At 44.6% G+C, this 12,950-nt stretch overlaps 1 protein-coding gene across 1 annotated transcript in view; it reads left to right on the forward strand.

Moving 5' to 3' along the window:
- Positions 1-12,950, forward strand: part of LOC115137882 (cadherin-4-like) — a 257,900-nt gene that overhangs the window by 100,077 nt on the left and 144,873 nt on the right. The gene's annotated exons all lie outside the window — the stretch shown is intronic.

A 12,950-nucleotide genomic window follows, 5' to 3' on the forward strand; every position in this document is an offset into this window, starting at 1 on the left:
AATGCTCCCCAAAGTTGGTTCAAGTTGGCTGGATGTCCTTTGGGTAGTGGACCATTCTTGATACACATGGGAAACTGTTGCGTATTGTTGTGTGGGTTTTTACTTATGACTAAATTCCTGCCCCTCTGTCCCAAGAGCAATGGTTTTCATGGACATGGTGTTCCCTGGCTGGTTCAGTCCTATTTTTTTAGCAGACGGAGGCGACAGGGTAATTGTTCTGCACATCATGGGGGTCACTCAATCTTCCTTTCTACAGCAGATCTGAGTGATATGAAATAGACATTTTGGATTTCAATCTATGGGAGGATTCACATTTCCTCTTATGTGATAAGACAGGGGATGCTGTTTTCTTGGACCACTACAGTATGTCCATTAAGACATTATAGCACAGTAACACACACACTACACATTCACACTTACTTCCAGCCAATCCGTGTGTGTGTTTGTGTATGTATATATTTGCACTGTATACCGTGTTTGGAAATTCAACATTGCTAGACGTTGATCTTAAGTATCTTCAGTCCCACCCAAAGCCCCACTGATTTAAGCCTACCTACCTACCAGTTCCCCCTTTACCTACCAACATCACAAAGCCAGCCAGACACTGTGTAGGTGGAACAGCAGGAGCGGAGATCACCTATGTGCCGTCTCTACATAGATAATTAAAAAGAGAGAGAGTGATTTCCTGATGGTGCCACCGTGAAAGCGAGGGAACCATTTTGCCCAGTTGGATTCGCGCCTGGGACCGGATTAATAATGAATTGCTACATTCTGAGTTCTGCTGACTCATTGAAATACAGTACAGAGGCAAGGCAAACATTGCAGCTGCGGCAGTCTGGTGTACAGAACGGACCTCTTTTGACAAAAGCCCTGTTCTTGGGTGTGCGGCATGGGAATGGAGAGAATAAAAGGGAGAGAAAGAGGGAGGGTGAGGTTATTACAGGGTCAATTCCATCAAGAATCACTCCCAGTGAACGCATGGCTCAGTCCCCCTCGGCCTGTGTGCTGTACTGATCCATCCATCATGTTCTTTATGTGTCGGACGGTTCACTGCAAACCAAAGGAAGCTCATTTGATTATCTCCACATTTATGTTGTGATTGACTGACAGCTCAGCTGCAGCGGAGGGAGATAGGAACCAAACACAGCATGCTCAGATCAGACACCGTGTTGTACGGCATCCCCAGAGACACTTCTCAGCCTACGTCTGATTTGAGTGAGAGAGGAAGAAAGGATTGTAAGCGAATAGAGACAAAGAATAGGATGCATACTTCCTTGCTTTGTTAACGTGTTCACTCTCATACCATCTTTCTGTTCTTGTTTACAAGGGTGAGCGTGTATTCCCCTGCTCTGTGTGTTAATCCCGATTCCCTTTAGTTTTGAGTTTGAACTTTGATGTCTAATAACAACGTGGCTCTTCTCATCGTCTCAAACTCAGCCTATTCGTTACTTTTCTGTACGGAATAGCTTTGTGACGTTTTTTTTCCAATGACCCAGCACTATCCGTGTCTTATCGGCAGTGTTCTCCAATCGTCCGCCGACCGTAGCGAGAGAGACTCCGGGGGAAACGACAGGCTCTCCAACGGCCAATTAGACGATTAATTGCTTATCAGATACAATTTATAAACCCAGTAAATGCATCAAAGTGTCGGCTCTGTAATGTGTGGGTACTGTGCTCTCCTGTCATACTCAATCAGTGCAATTGAGACACTTAATTGCTGAGCTCCTGGTCATTCGCCTCTCAAAACATCCTTTTTGTCTGTCCACACACACACACACACACCTTCTCTCTCGCTCTCTCACTCACATGTCACTTTGAGTTCCGAGTCAATTTCTGCCTAGCAATCCACCCAATGAACCCAGACCCCATAGTGACCCTGGCCCTACCCCCTCCGCTGCACCCTCTCCTCATTTCACCCTCTGGAAAACAAAAAAATGCTCCCTGTGCCCCGGTGGGATGTAATTAATGCGGAACATTGAATATTTCACATCCTGTCATCTCTGAACATTACTGACATCTCCCTTATTGGATCAAGGCTTTAAAAAGAGCCCTCTTCTCAGTCTCCTGCCTCCTGAGCCTTATGCTCTTATTGATTCCCTTCATCCTCCATCTCTACACATGCACCCGCTACTTAATGAACCAAATGAAGATGAAGCTAATTTTGGAGAAGTGGAGAAGTGCTGCCTGGATACTCAAAAAAAAAAAAGATTTTTTTTTTGTCATGTGCCGAATACAACAGGTGTAGACTTTGCCGTGAAATGCTTGCTTACGAGCCCTTCCCAACGTTTCAGAGTTAAAAAAGAATAATAATACAAAATAAAAATATTAACACAAAAGGAATAAAATACACAATAATGAAGCTACAGTTGAAGTCGGAGGTTTACATACACTTAGGTTGGAGTCGTTAAAACTCGTTTTTTAACCACTCCACAAATTTCTTGTTAACCAACTAGTTTTGGCAAGTCTGTTAGGACATCTACTTTGTGCATGACACAATTTTTCCAACAATTGTTTATAGACAGATGATTTAACTTATAATTCAATGTATCACAATTCCAGTGGGTCGGAAGTTCACATACACTAAGTTGACCGTGCCTTTAAACAGCTTGGGAAAATTCCAGAAAATGATGTCATGACTTTAGAAGCTTCTGATAGGCTAATTGACATAATTTGAGTCAATTGGAGGTGTACCTATGGATGTTTTTAAAGGCCTACCTTCAAACTCTTTGCTTGACATCATGGGAAAATTCCCAAAAAATCTTCCAAGACCTCCACAAGTCTGGTTCATCCTTGGGAGCAATTTCCAAACGCCTGAAGGTACCACGTTCATCTGTACAAACAATAGTACGCAAGTATAAACACCATGGGACCACGCAGCCTTTACCGCTCAGGAAGGAGATGAATGTACTTTGGTGCAAAAAGTGCAAATCAATCCCAGAACAACAGCAAAGGACCTTGTGAAGATGCTGGAGGAAACGCGTACAAAAGTATCTATATCCACAGTAAAACGAATCCTATATCAAAATAAACTGAAAGGCCGCACAGCAAGGAAGAAGTCACTGCTCCAAAACCGCCATAAAAAAGCCATACTACAGTTTGCAACTTCACATGGGGACAAAGATTGTACTTTTTTTTTTTTCTCTGGTCTGATGGAACAGAAATAGAACTGTTTGGCCATAATGACCATCGTTATGTTTGGAGGAAAAAGGGGGAGGCTTGCAGGCCAAAGAACACCATGGCAGCATCATGTTGTGGGGGTGCTTTGCTGCATAAAAAGCCAGACTATGGTTTGCAACAATAAGTAGCAGTGATCGAGTGTATTGCCCACGCGAGTGCTGCAATCAATATGCTGATAGAATTTAGGTAGCCTTGTCCTCAAAGTTGCTTTGTTACAATCCCCAGCTACAATATATGCAGCCCCAGGATATATGGTTTCCAGTTTACATAGTGTCCAGTGAAGTTCCTTGAGGGCCGTCGTGGTGTCTGCTTGAGGGGGTATATACACAGCTGTGACGATAACCAACGAGAATTCTCTTGGCAGATAATATTGCCGGCATTTGATTGTAAGGAATTCTAAGTCGGGTGAGCAGAAGGACTTGAGTTCCTGTATGTTGTTATGATTACACTGTGAGTCATTAATCATGAAGCATACACCCCCGCCCTTCTTCTTCCCAGAGAGGTGTTTATCTCTGACCTCTTCCCTGTAGGCTGTCTCATCGCCGTCGGTGATCAGGCATTCCACCGTCGTGTCGTCAGCACAAGCTTCGTGATGAGCTTGGAGGGGACTATGGTGTTGAATGCTGAGCTGTTGTCTATGAACTGCATTTTCACATCATTTTTCCCTCTCTTGTTCAGGTGGGAGAGGGCACTGTGAAGTGCAATTGAGATTGCGTCATCTGTGGATCTGTTGGGGTGGTATCGGAATTGGAGTCCAGGGTGTCGGGAATGAGCACTTCAAAATTACAGATGTGAGTGCTACAGGGCGATAGCCATTTAGGCAGGTTACCCTGGAGTTCTTGGGAACAGGGACAATGGTGGTCAGCTTGAAACATGTTGGGAATAGATACTGGGACAGTAATCCGTTAGGGTCTGCAAGCCCTTCCACATCCGACAAGTATGTGAGCTGGTGTGATAGGTTTCCACTTCCACCTATATTGTCCTTTTACACGTTTAATATCTCGTCAGAGGTCGTAGCGGGCATTCAAGTTGTGTGTTTTCTTGTTTGTTTATGGCCCTATACAGTTAATTGAGTGCCAAAGTTGTGTTGGCTTGTGTAGAGATGTAAACAGGCATGATCATTTTGGATGAGAACTCTCTTGGTAGAGAAACATTTCTGCAGCTTACCATGAGGTATATCAGGTGAGCAAAAGCTCTAGATTTCTTTCCCAATGGAAGCAGCACACCAGTTGTTGTTTACAATGAGACACACCCCTCCCCCTTCGGACTTGCCTGTGGCTTCCGCCGTCTGATCGCGTCGCTCCATGGAGAAACCACAGAGTTCTAAATTCATAGATTGAGCCAGCCAAGTTTCTGCAAGGCATATAATATTGCAGCTTTTCTAGTCTCTCTGAAAGGTGTCTCTCAAACGAAGCTCATCCATCTTCTTCTCAAGTGACTGGACGTTTGGCAGTAAAATGGAGGGGAGCGCTGGTAAATTTGATCTTTGTCTTAGTCCTCTACTCTTTTCTCTTTTTTTATCAATGACCTGCCACTGGCATTAAACAAAGCATGTGTGTCTGTGTATGCTGAGGATTCAACCGTATACACATCAGCAACCCCAGCTAATGAAGTCACTGAAACCCTTAAAGTGTTGCAGTCAGTTTTTAGGAATGGGCGGCCAGTAATAAACTGGTTCTGTACATCTCTTAAACTAAGAGCATTGTATTTGGCACAAATTATTCCATACAATCTAGACCTCAGCTGAATCTGACAATGAATGGTGTGGCTGCTGAACAAGTTGAGGAGACTAAATTACTTGGTGTTACTTTAGATTGTACATTTTCATGGTCAAAACATATAGATTCAATGGTTGTAAAAATGGGGATGGGTCTGCCCATATTAAAGAGATGCTCTGTTTTTTTGACACATCACTCCACAAAGAAAGTCCTGCATATCTTATCTTGATTGTGGTCCAGTCATATGAAGTATTCATACCCTTTATTCAGTACTTTGTTGAATCACCTTTGGCAGCGATTACAGCCTGCAGTCTTCTTAGGTATGATGCTACAAGCTTGGCACACCTGTATTTGGGGAGGTTCTCCCATTCTTCTCTGCAGATCCTCTCAAGCTCTGTCAGGTTGGAGGGGGAGTGTTGCTGCACAGCTACACTGCTCAAAAAAATTAAGGGAACACTTACAGAACACAATGCAACTCCAAGTCAATCACACTTCTGTGAAATCAAACTGTCCACTTAGGAAGCAACACTGATTGACAATACATTTCACATGCTGTTGTGCAAATGGAATAGACAACAGGTGGAATTTATAGGCAATTAGCAAGACACCCCCAATAAAGGAGTGGTTCTGCAGGTGCGGACCACAGTCCACTTCTCAGTTCCTATGCTTCCTGGCTGATGTTTTGGTTACTTTTGAATGCTGGCGGTGCTTTCACTCTAGTGGTAGCATGAGACGGAGTCTACAACCCACACAAGTGGCTCAGGTAGTGCAGCTCATCCAGGATGGCACATTAATGCGAGCTGTGGCAAGAAGGTTTGCTGTGTCTGTCAGCGTAGTGTCCAGAGCATGGAGGCGCTACCAGGACACAGGCCAGTACATCAGAAGACGTGGAGGAGGCCGTAGGAGGGCAACAACCCAGCAGCAGGACCGCTACCTCCGCCTTTGTGCAAGGAGGAGCACTGCCAGAGCCCTGCAAAATGACCTCCAGCAGGCCACAAATGTGCATTTGTCTACTCAAACGGTCAGAAACAGACTCCATGAGGGTGTTATGAGGGCCCGATGTCCACAGGTGGGGGTTGTGCTTACAGCCCAACACCGTGCAGGACGTTTGGCATTTGCCAGAGAACACCAAGTTTGGCAAATTCGCCACTGGCGCCCTGTGCTCTTCACAGATGAAAGCAGGTTCACACTGAGCACGTGACAGACGTGACAGAGTCTGGAGACGCTGTGGAGAACATTCTGCTGCCTGCATCATCCTCCAGCATGACCGGTTTGGCGGTGGGTCAGTCATGGTGTGGGGTGGCATTTCTTTGGGGGGCCGCACAGCCCTCCATGTGCTCGCCAGAGGTAGCCTGACTGCCATTAGGTACCGAGATGAGATCCTCAGACCCCTTGTGAGACCATATGCTGGTGTGGTTGGCCCTGGGTTCCTCCTAATGCAAGACAATGCTAGACCTCATGTGGCTGGAGTGTGTCAGCAGTTCCTGCAAGAGGAAGGCATTGATGCTATGGACTGGCCCGCCCGCTCCCCAGACCTGAATCCAATTGAGCACATCTGGGACATCATGTCTCGCTCCATCCACCAACGCCACGTTGCACCACAGACTGTCCAGAGTTGACGGATGCTTTAGTCCAGGTCTGGGAGGAGATCCCTCAGGAGACCATCCGCCACCTCATCAGGAGCATGCCCAGGCGTGGTAGGGAGGTCATACAGGCACATGGAGGCCACACACACTACTGAGCCTCATTTTGACTTTTTTTAAGGACATTACATCAAAGTTCGATCAGCCTGTAGTGTGGTTTTCCACTTTCATTTTGAGTGTGACTCCAAATCCAGACCTCCATGCTTGATAAATTTGATTTCCATTGATCATTTTTGTGTGATTTTGTTGTCAGCACATTCAACTATGAAAAGAAAAAAGTATTTAAAAATATTTAATTCATTCAGATGTGTTATTTTAGTTTTCCCTTTATTTTTTTGAGCAGTGTATTTTCAGGTTTCTCCAGACATGTTCGATCAGGTTCAAGTCCAGGTTCTGGCTGGTCAGCTCAAGGACATTCATAGACGTGTCCCGAACCCACTGTGTTGGCTTGGCTGTGTGCTTCAAGTCGTTATCCTGTTGGAAGGTGAACCTTCGCCCCAGTTTGAGGTCCTGAGTGCTCAGGAACAGGTTTTCATCAAGGATCTCTATGCACTTTGCTCGGTTCATCTTTCCCTCGATCCTGACTAATCTCCCGGTCCCTGCCTCTGAAATAGATTCCCACAGCATGATGCTGCCAACACCATGCTTCACCGTAGGGATGGTGCCAGGGTTTCTCCAGACGGTTGGCATTCAAGCCAAAGAGTTCAATCCTGGTTTCATCAGACCAACGAATCTTGTTTCTCATTGTCTGAGAGTCCTTTAGGTGCCTTTGGCATACTTCAAGCGGTCGATCATTTGCCTTTTACTGAGAAGTGGCTTCTGTCTTACCACTCTACCATAAAGGCCTGATTGGTAGAGTGCTGCAGAGATAGTTGTCCTTCTGGAAGTTCTCTAATCTCCACAGAGGAACTCTGGAGCTCTGTCAGAGTGACCATCGGGTTCTTGGTCACCTCCCTGACCAAGGCCCTTCTCCCCCGATTGCTCAGTTTGGCCAGGCTGCCAATTCTAGGAAGAGTCTCAGTGGTTCCAAACTTCTTCCATTTAAGACCTTCAATGCTGCAGAAATGTTTTGGTACCCTTCCGCAGATCTATGCCTCGACACAATCCTGTCTCTGCGCTCTACGGACAATTCCTTCAACCTCATGGCTTTGTTTTTGCTCTGACATGCACTGTCAACTGTGGGACATTATGTAGATAGGTGTGTGCCTTTCCAAACCATTTCCAATCAATTGAATTTACCACAGGTGGACTCCAATCAAGTTGTAGAAACATCTCAAGGATGATACATGGAAACAGGATGCATCTGAGCTCAATTTCGAATCTCATAGCAAAGGGTCTGAATACTTATGTAAATAAGGTATTTGTTTTTTTTATTTGTAGTATATTTTTCAAAATGTTATGAAAATCTGTTTTTGCTTTGTCGTTTTGGGGTATGTTGTGTGTAGATTTATGAGGAAAATGTTTTAATTTAATCAATTTTAGAATAAGGCTGTAACGTTTTTTTTTTTTTGAAAAAGTCCAGGTGTCTGAATACTTTCCAAATGCACTGTATGTGTAACTGATAGATGCACACATACATTTAAAAACATTGACATGTTGTATGTGTACGTCAATTGTAAAAAGTATTTTGTCTAATGTCTTTTTCATTATGTGCAGACCCCAGTAAGACTAGCTGTCTCCATTGACGTCCTAATAAATGAAAAAAAAAAAAAGTCTCACCAGGATGCCAGCTCGTCTACCACATCTACTGTATATCTGCAGCGTTTTGGTAGCCCGTGAAACAAAGGAATTAGCGTCCAGTGTGAAGGGAAAAGCTGAGTCAGAGTTGATATTGATATCGTGGTTAGTAATTGTCGATCTGACGTTACATTTACATTACATTTAAGTCATTTAGCAGACGCTCTTATCCAGAGCGACTTACAAATTGGTGCGTTCACCTTAAGACATCCAGTGGAACAGCCACTTTACAATAGTGCATCTAAATCTTTTAAGGGGGGGGGGGGGGGGTGAGAAGGATTACTTTATCCTATCCTAGTTATTCCTGAAAGAGGTGGGGTTTCAGTTACGTTAGTAACTGCCGATGTCCAAAAGTGCTTGGCAGTCACTGTACAGGAAAAAGTCACTTAATAGCAAAGTCGGGTTGGAACTCGCAAGATGTCCGCCTTCTCTATCAGTAATCTGCACCAATAGAGTCAGTGCTACAAACTGTTCCCACCTGTCATCTCCCCTCATGTCTCCTCACAACAAACAACAAGCATACTGCTGTATAGGGTGTTTCATTACCTGCTAATGCCAGGTTCAGGGTGAACATGATGCATTGAGAATTGGTTGTGTAATTTTTGATAGAGTTACCGATTGATTTATTTCTTAGCGAAAGTGAATCGATGGAAATCTCATTAAGAGAGACGGTAAAAGTCACAGCAGATGTGTAAACACATGCCCTGTTGGTTTTAACGACATCTCAGGATAATGCAAGAGGCCTGTAGGAACTAGTCCCTCTCCCAACACTCACTACTCTCACCAACCACATAAAAATGCGAACCTAGACTCAGAGATGGAGTTGTCCTTGTTTAATGAAAAGGACCTGATTTTCAGCACAGATAGCAACTTGAAAAAGAAAGCCCTCTCACAATACTCCCCAAATTGAAAATAATAATTGCTATCTGAAAACAGTCTTGATCTGAAGAGGGATAGACAGCTCATATTGATCAGTACATAAAACAATCAATATCTGCATAGTTGCTCACTCTTTTTTCAAGCCGTGAGGTCGAAGGAATTGTCTGTAGAGCTCCGAGACAGGATTGTGTTGAGGCACAGATCTGGGGACGCATACCAAAAAGGGAGGTGACCAAGAACCCGATGGTCACTCTGACAGAGATCCAGAGTTGCTCTCTGGAGATGGGAGAGCCTTCCAGAAGGACAACCATCTCTGCAACACTCCACCAATCAGGCCTTTATGGTAGAGTGGCCAGACGGAAGGCACTCCTCAGTAAAATGCACAACAGCCCGCTTGGAGTTTGCAAAGAGGCACCTAAAGGACATGAGAAACAAGATTCTCCTCCCTGATGTTACCAATATTGAATGCGAAGCGTCACGTCTGGAGGAAACCTGGCACCATCCCTATGGTGAAGCATGGTGTTGGCAGGATCATGTTTTTCAGCGGCATTGACTTAGAGAATAGTCAGGATCGAGGCTAAGATGAACGGAGCAAAGTACAGAAAGATCCTTGTTGAAATTCTGCTCCAGAGTGCTCAGGACCTCAGACTGGGGCGAAGGTTCACCTTCCAACAGGACAACAACCCTAAGTACACAGCCAAGACAGCGCAGGAGTGGCTTCTGGACAAGTCTCTAAATGTCCTTGAGTAGCCCAGCCAGAGCCCGGACTTGAACGCCGATCGAAAATGTCTGGAGAGACCGGAAAATAGCTGTGCAGCAACGCTCCCCATCCAACCTGACAGAGCTTGAGAGGATCTGCAGAGAAGAATGGGAGAACCTCCCCAAATACAGGTGTGCCAAGCTTGTAGCGTCATACCTAAGAAGATTCAAGGCTGTAATCACTGCCAAAGGTGCTTCAACAATGTACTGAGTAAAGGGTCTGAAGGGTCTTTAATTTTTTAAATATTTTTTTGCTTTGTCATTATGGGGTGTTGTGTATAGATTGAGAGGCGGAACATGATTTAATCAATTTTAGAATAAGGCTATAATGTAATAAAATGTGGGAAAAGTCAAGGGGTCTAAATACTTTCTGAACACTATATGCACAATGCTTATTGTTATAATCAGTGGTTTTCTATTAATTCCCTTGACCAAAATGTGAATATTTCACACGGTTTGATGGAGTGTGTCTGATGGAGCAGGTCACCTCCGCCCTGGTAAAGACCGTGTTGTTCTCCAGGGAGACCAATGTATTGCAGACTGTTAAAGTCAAGCCCCCCAATGGCTCAAGAGTGCAGGTGCCTGGGGCTCCATCAATTCCCTCTTCTCTCAATGTCTCTCTCCCTCTGATGACAAGGTGAATATCAAATTCATTAGCACTTTTACTGGAAGCTGAAAACAACACTGTCTTGACTACAGGACTACATGGTGTGGGTGTAGTGCGCGTGTCCATCCATGGTTGTGTGAGTGTGTAGCAGAGGGGAACAGAAAGGGATAGACAGAGACAGTAGTTGAGGTTGATGTCTCTCTAACATAAATGACGGTGCTGTACATTAATAACCACAGTGAACGCAGACACATGTAAGTGGTATCAGGTCTCTCTAACATAAATGACGGTGCTGTACATTAATAACCACAGTGAACGCAGACACATGTAAGTGGTATGATGTCTCTCTAACATAAATGACGGTGCTGTACATTAATAACCACAGTGAACGCAGACACATGTAAGTGGTATCAGGTCTCTCTAACATAAATGACGGTGCTGTACATTAATAACCACAGTGAACGCAGACACATGTAAGTGGGTTGATGTCTCTCTAACATAAATGACGGTGCTGTACATTAATAACCACAGTGAACACAGACACATGTAAGTGGGTTGATGTCTCTCTAACATAAATGACGGTGCTGTACATTAATAACCACAGTGAACGCAGACACATGTAAGTGGTATGATGTCTCTCTAACATAAATGACCGTGCTGTACATTAATAACCACAGTGAACGCAGACACATGTAAGTGGTATCAGGTCTCTCTAACATAAATGACCGTGCTGTACATTAATAACCACAGTGAACACAGACACATGTAAGTGGGTTGATGTCTCTCTAACATAAATGACCGTGCTGTACATTAATAACCACAGTGAACGCAGACACATGTAAGTGGGTTGAGAAGACTGTTATGTGCCGCAGGGTGGAAGCACACACATGCAAGCACACACACACACACACACACACATATGCAAGCACACACCTACCTGCACGCGCACACACACCTACCTGCACACGCACACACACACACATGCACGCGCACATACACCCCTCACACTTAAGAATTCTCCCATCTAGTACCTCCCCTGCTCATGTCTGAGTTTCGGCCCCAAGGGCTTGATTTAGATGAAATGTCAGTTTTAATGGAAAATGTGATGGAAACAAAACAACAGCTTGGAATATTGCTTGTGTAAGTAGGAAAGGGGAGGCAAGTGCGAGGGTGGTGGCCGTGGTGGGGGTTGTTTCTCTTTTGATTGTACTTGTTAGGAATTCATTGGTTGCCTGTGTGATATTAGGGTTGTAGTGAATGTAGAACCTAGGCAGTGGGTCGTGGCCTGCTCTTTCTAGATGTTCATGCCAAGTGGGAGCTCATTGGTTGCCTGGCAGGCCGGGACATGGAGCAACCTGGAGGTGACAGCAGCAGCTGATTGAGAAGGGAGAGGCTCTCTCTTTTTTTTCTCTCATTTCTCTCTCTCTCACACACACCAGAAGTATCCCTCACACTGTGAGTCACATTCCTGTTAGAAAGGAATGACCATCTAATCATCAGCATCACATTAGATCTATTGATGTCCATTTTAATGTGTATTTTTATAATGACGTCCATGCAACCCAGCCCTGCTGTGTTTCTACATGTCCTCCATCTCTGGGCTGCTTAATGTGTTGTGCGCCATGGGCTACTCAAGCATGTTGGGGAACACTTGCAGTAACTCGGGTGTTGACACCTCGCCGAGCGCTTACTGTTTGTTTCTGTAGTAATTTCAGCTCCACAGCTACTCCGAGGCAGAATCCCCATTTGGCTCCATGGTAATTAATTGATCCATATTGATCTCTTGTATTCCTCAAGCGGTTGAACGTCGTGGTCTGAAAGCTGAAAGTGGGCTGTTGATTAAATGCAGTCTATCTGCGAATGCAATCGCAAACCAGTTCCGACCAGACTGTGTTCTTTATGCCATACTCATTCAGTTTATTTATTGTGTAAGAGAAGCGGTTGCAATTTCAGGTTTCAGTTACGGGGCGACAAACCCTCCCTCCTCAAAGTCCTGGACAGACTGTCACAAAAGGACAAATAGAAACAGGAGTGATTTACTCTTGGCACTGTTTTTGGACTTGACTGCATTTGAAACTTGGTTTCTGATGTATACTATGTTAGTGTACATGAAGGAAGAGACAACACAGTAGTAAATGTGTTCATTCATTTAATGGGTGAGATACCCTTCCAGCATCTACCACAGTCTGATATTTATTCCGATTTTTTTCAAGAACATTTTCCCAAGGACCAGCTACATTCTCCCTCAGTTTTCCAGGTAAAACATTCCGTCTCTTACCCCTCCTGGAATAAGAAGCTCGACATGCATAGAGATGAAAAGGAGAAAGCCCCATGCATTTCACTGAACACTGTTAGGCTGCAGAGCAGCGTGATCGGTCTGGCCCAGGCCTAACACAGTGTTGGCATAATCACAAGACAACATATTCATTA

Source organism: Oncorhynchus nerka, linkage group LG2 (genome assembly GCF_034236695.1).
Source record: "Oncorhynchus nerka isolate Pitt River linkage group LG2, Oner_Uvic_2.0, whole genome shotgun sequence".
In the NCBI taxonomy this organism is placed as follows: domain Eukaryota; kingdom Metazoa; phylum Chordata; class Actinopteri; order Salmoniformes; family Salmonidae; genus Oncorhynchus; species Oncorhynchus nerka.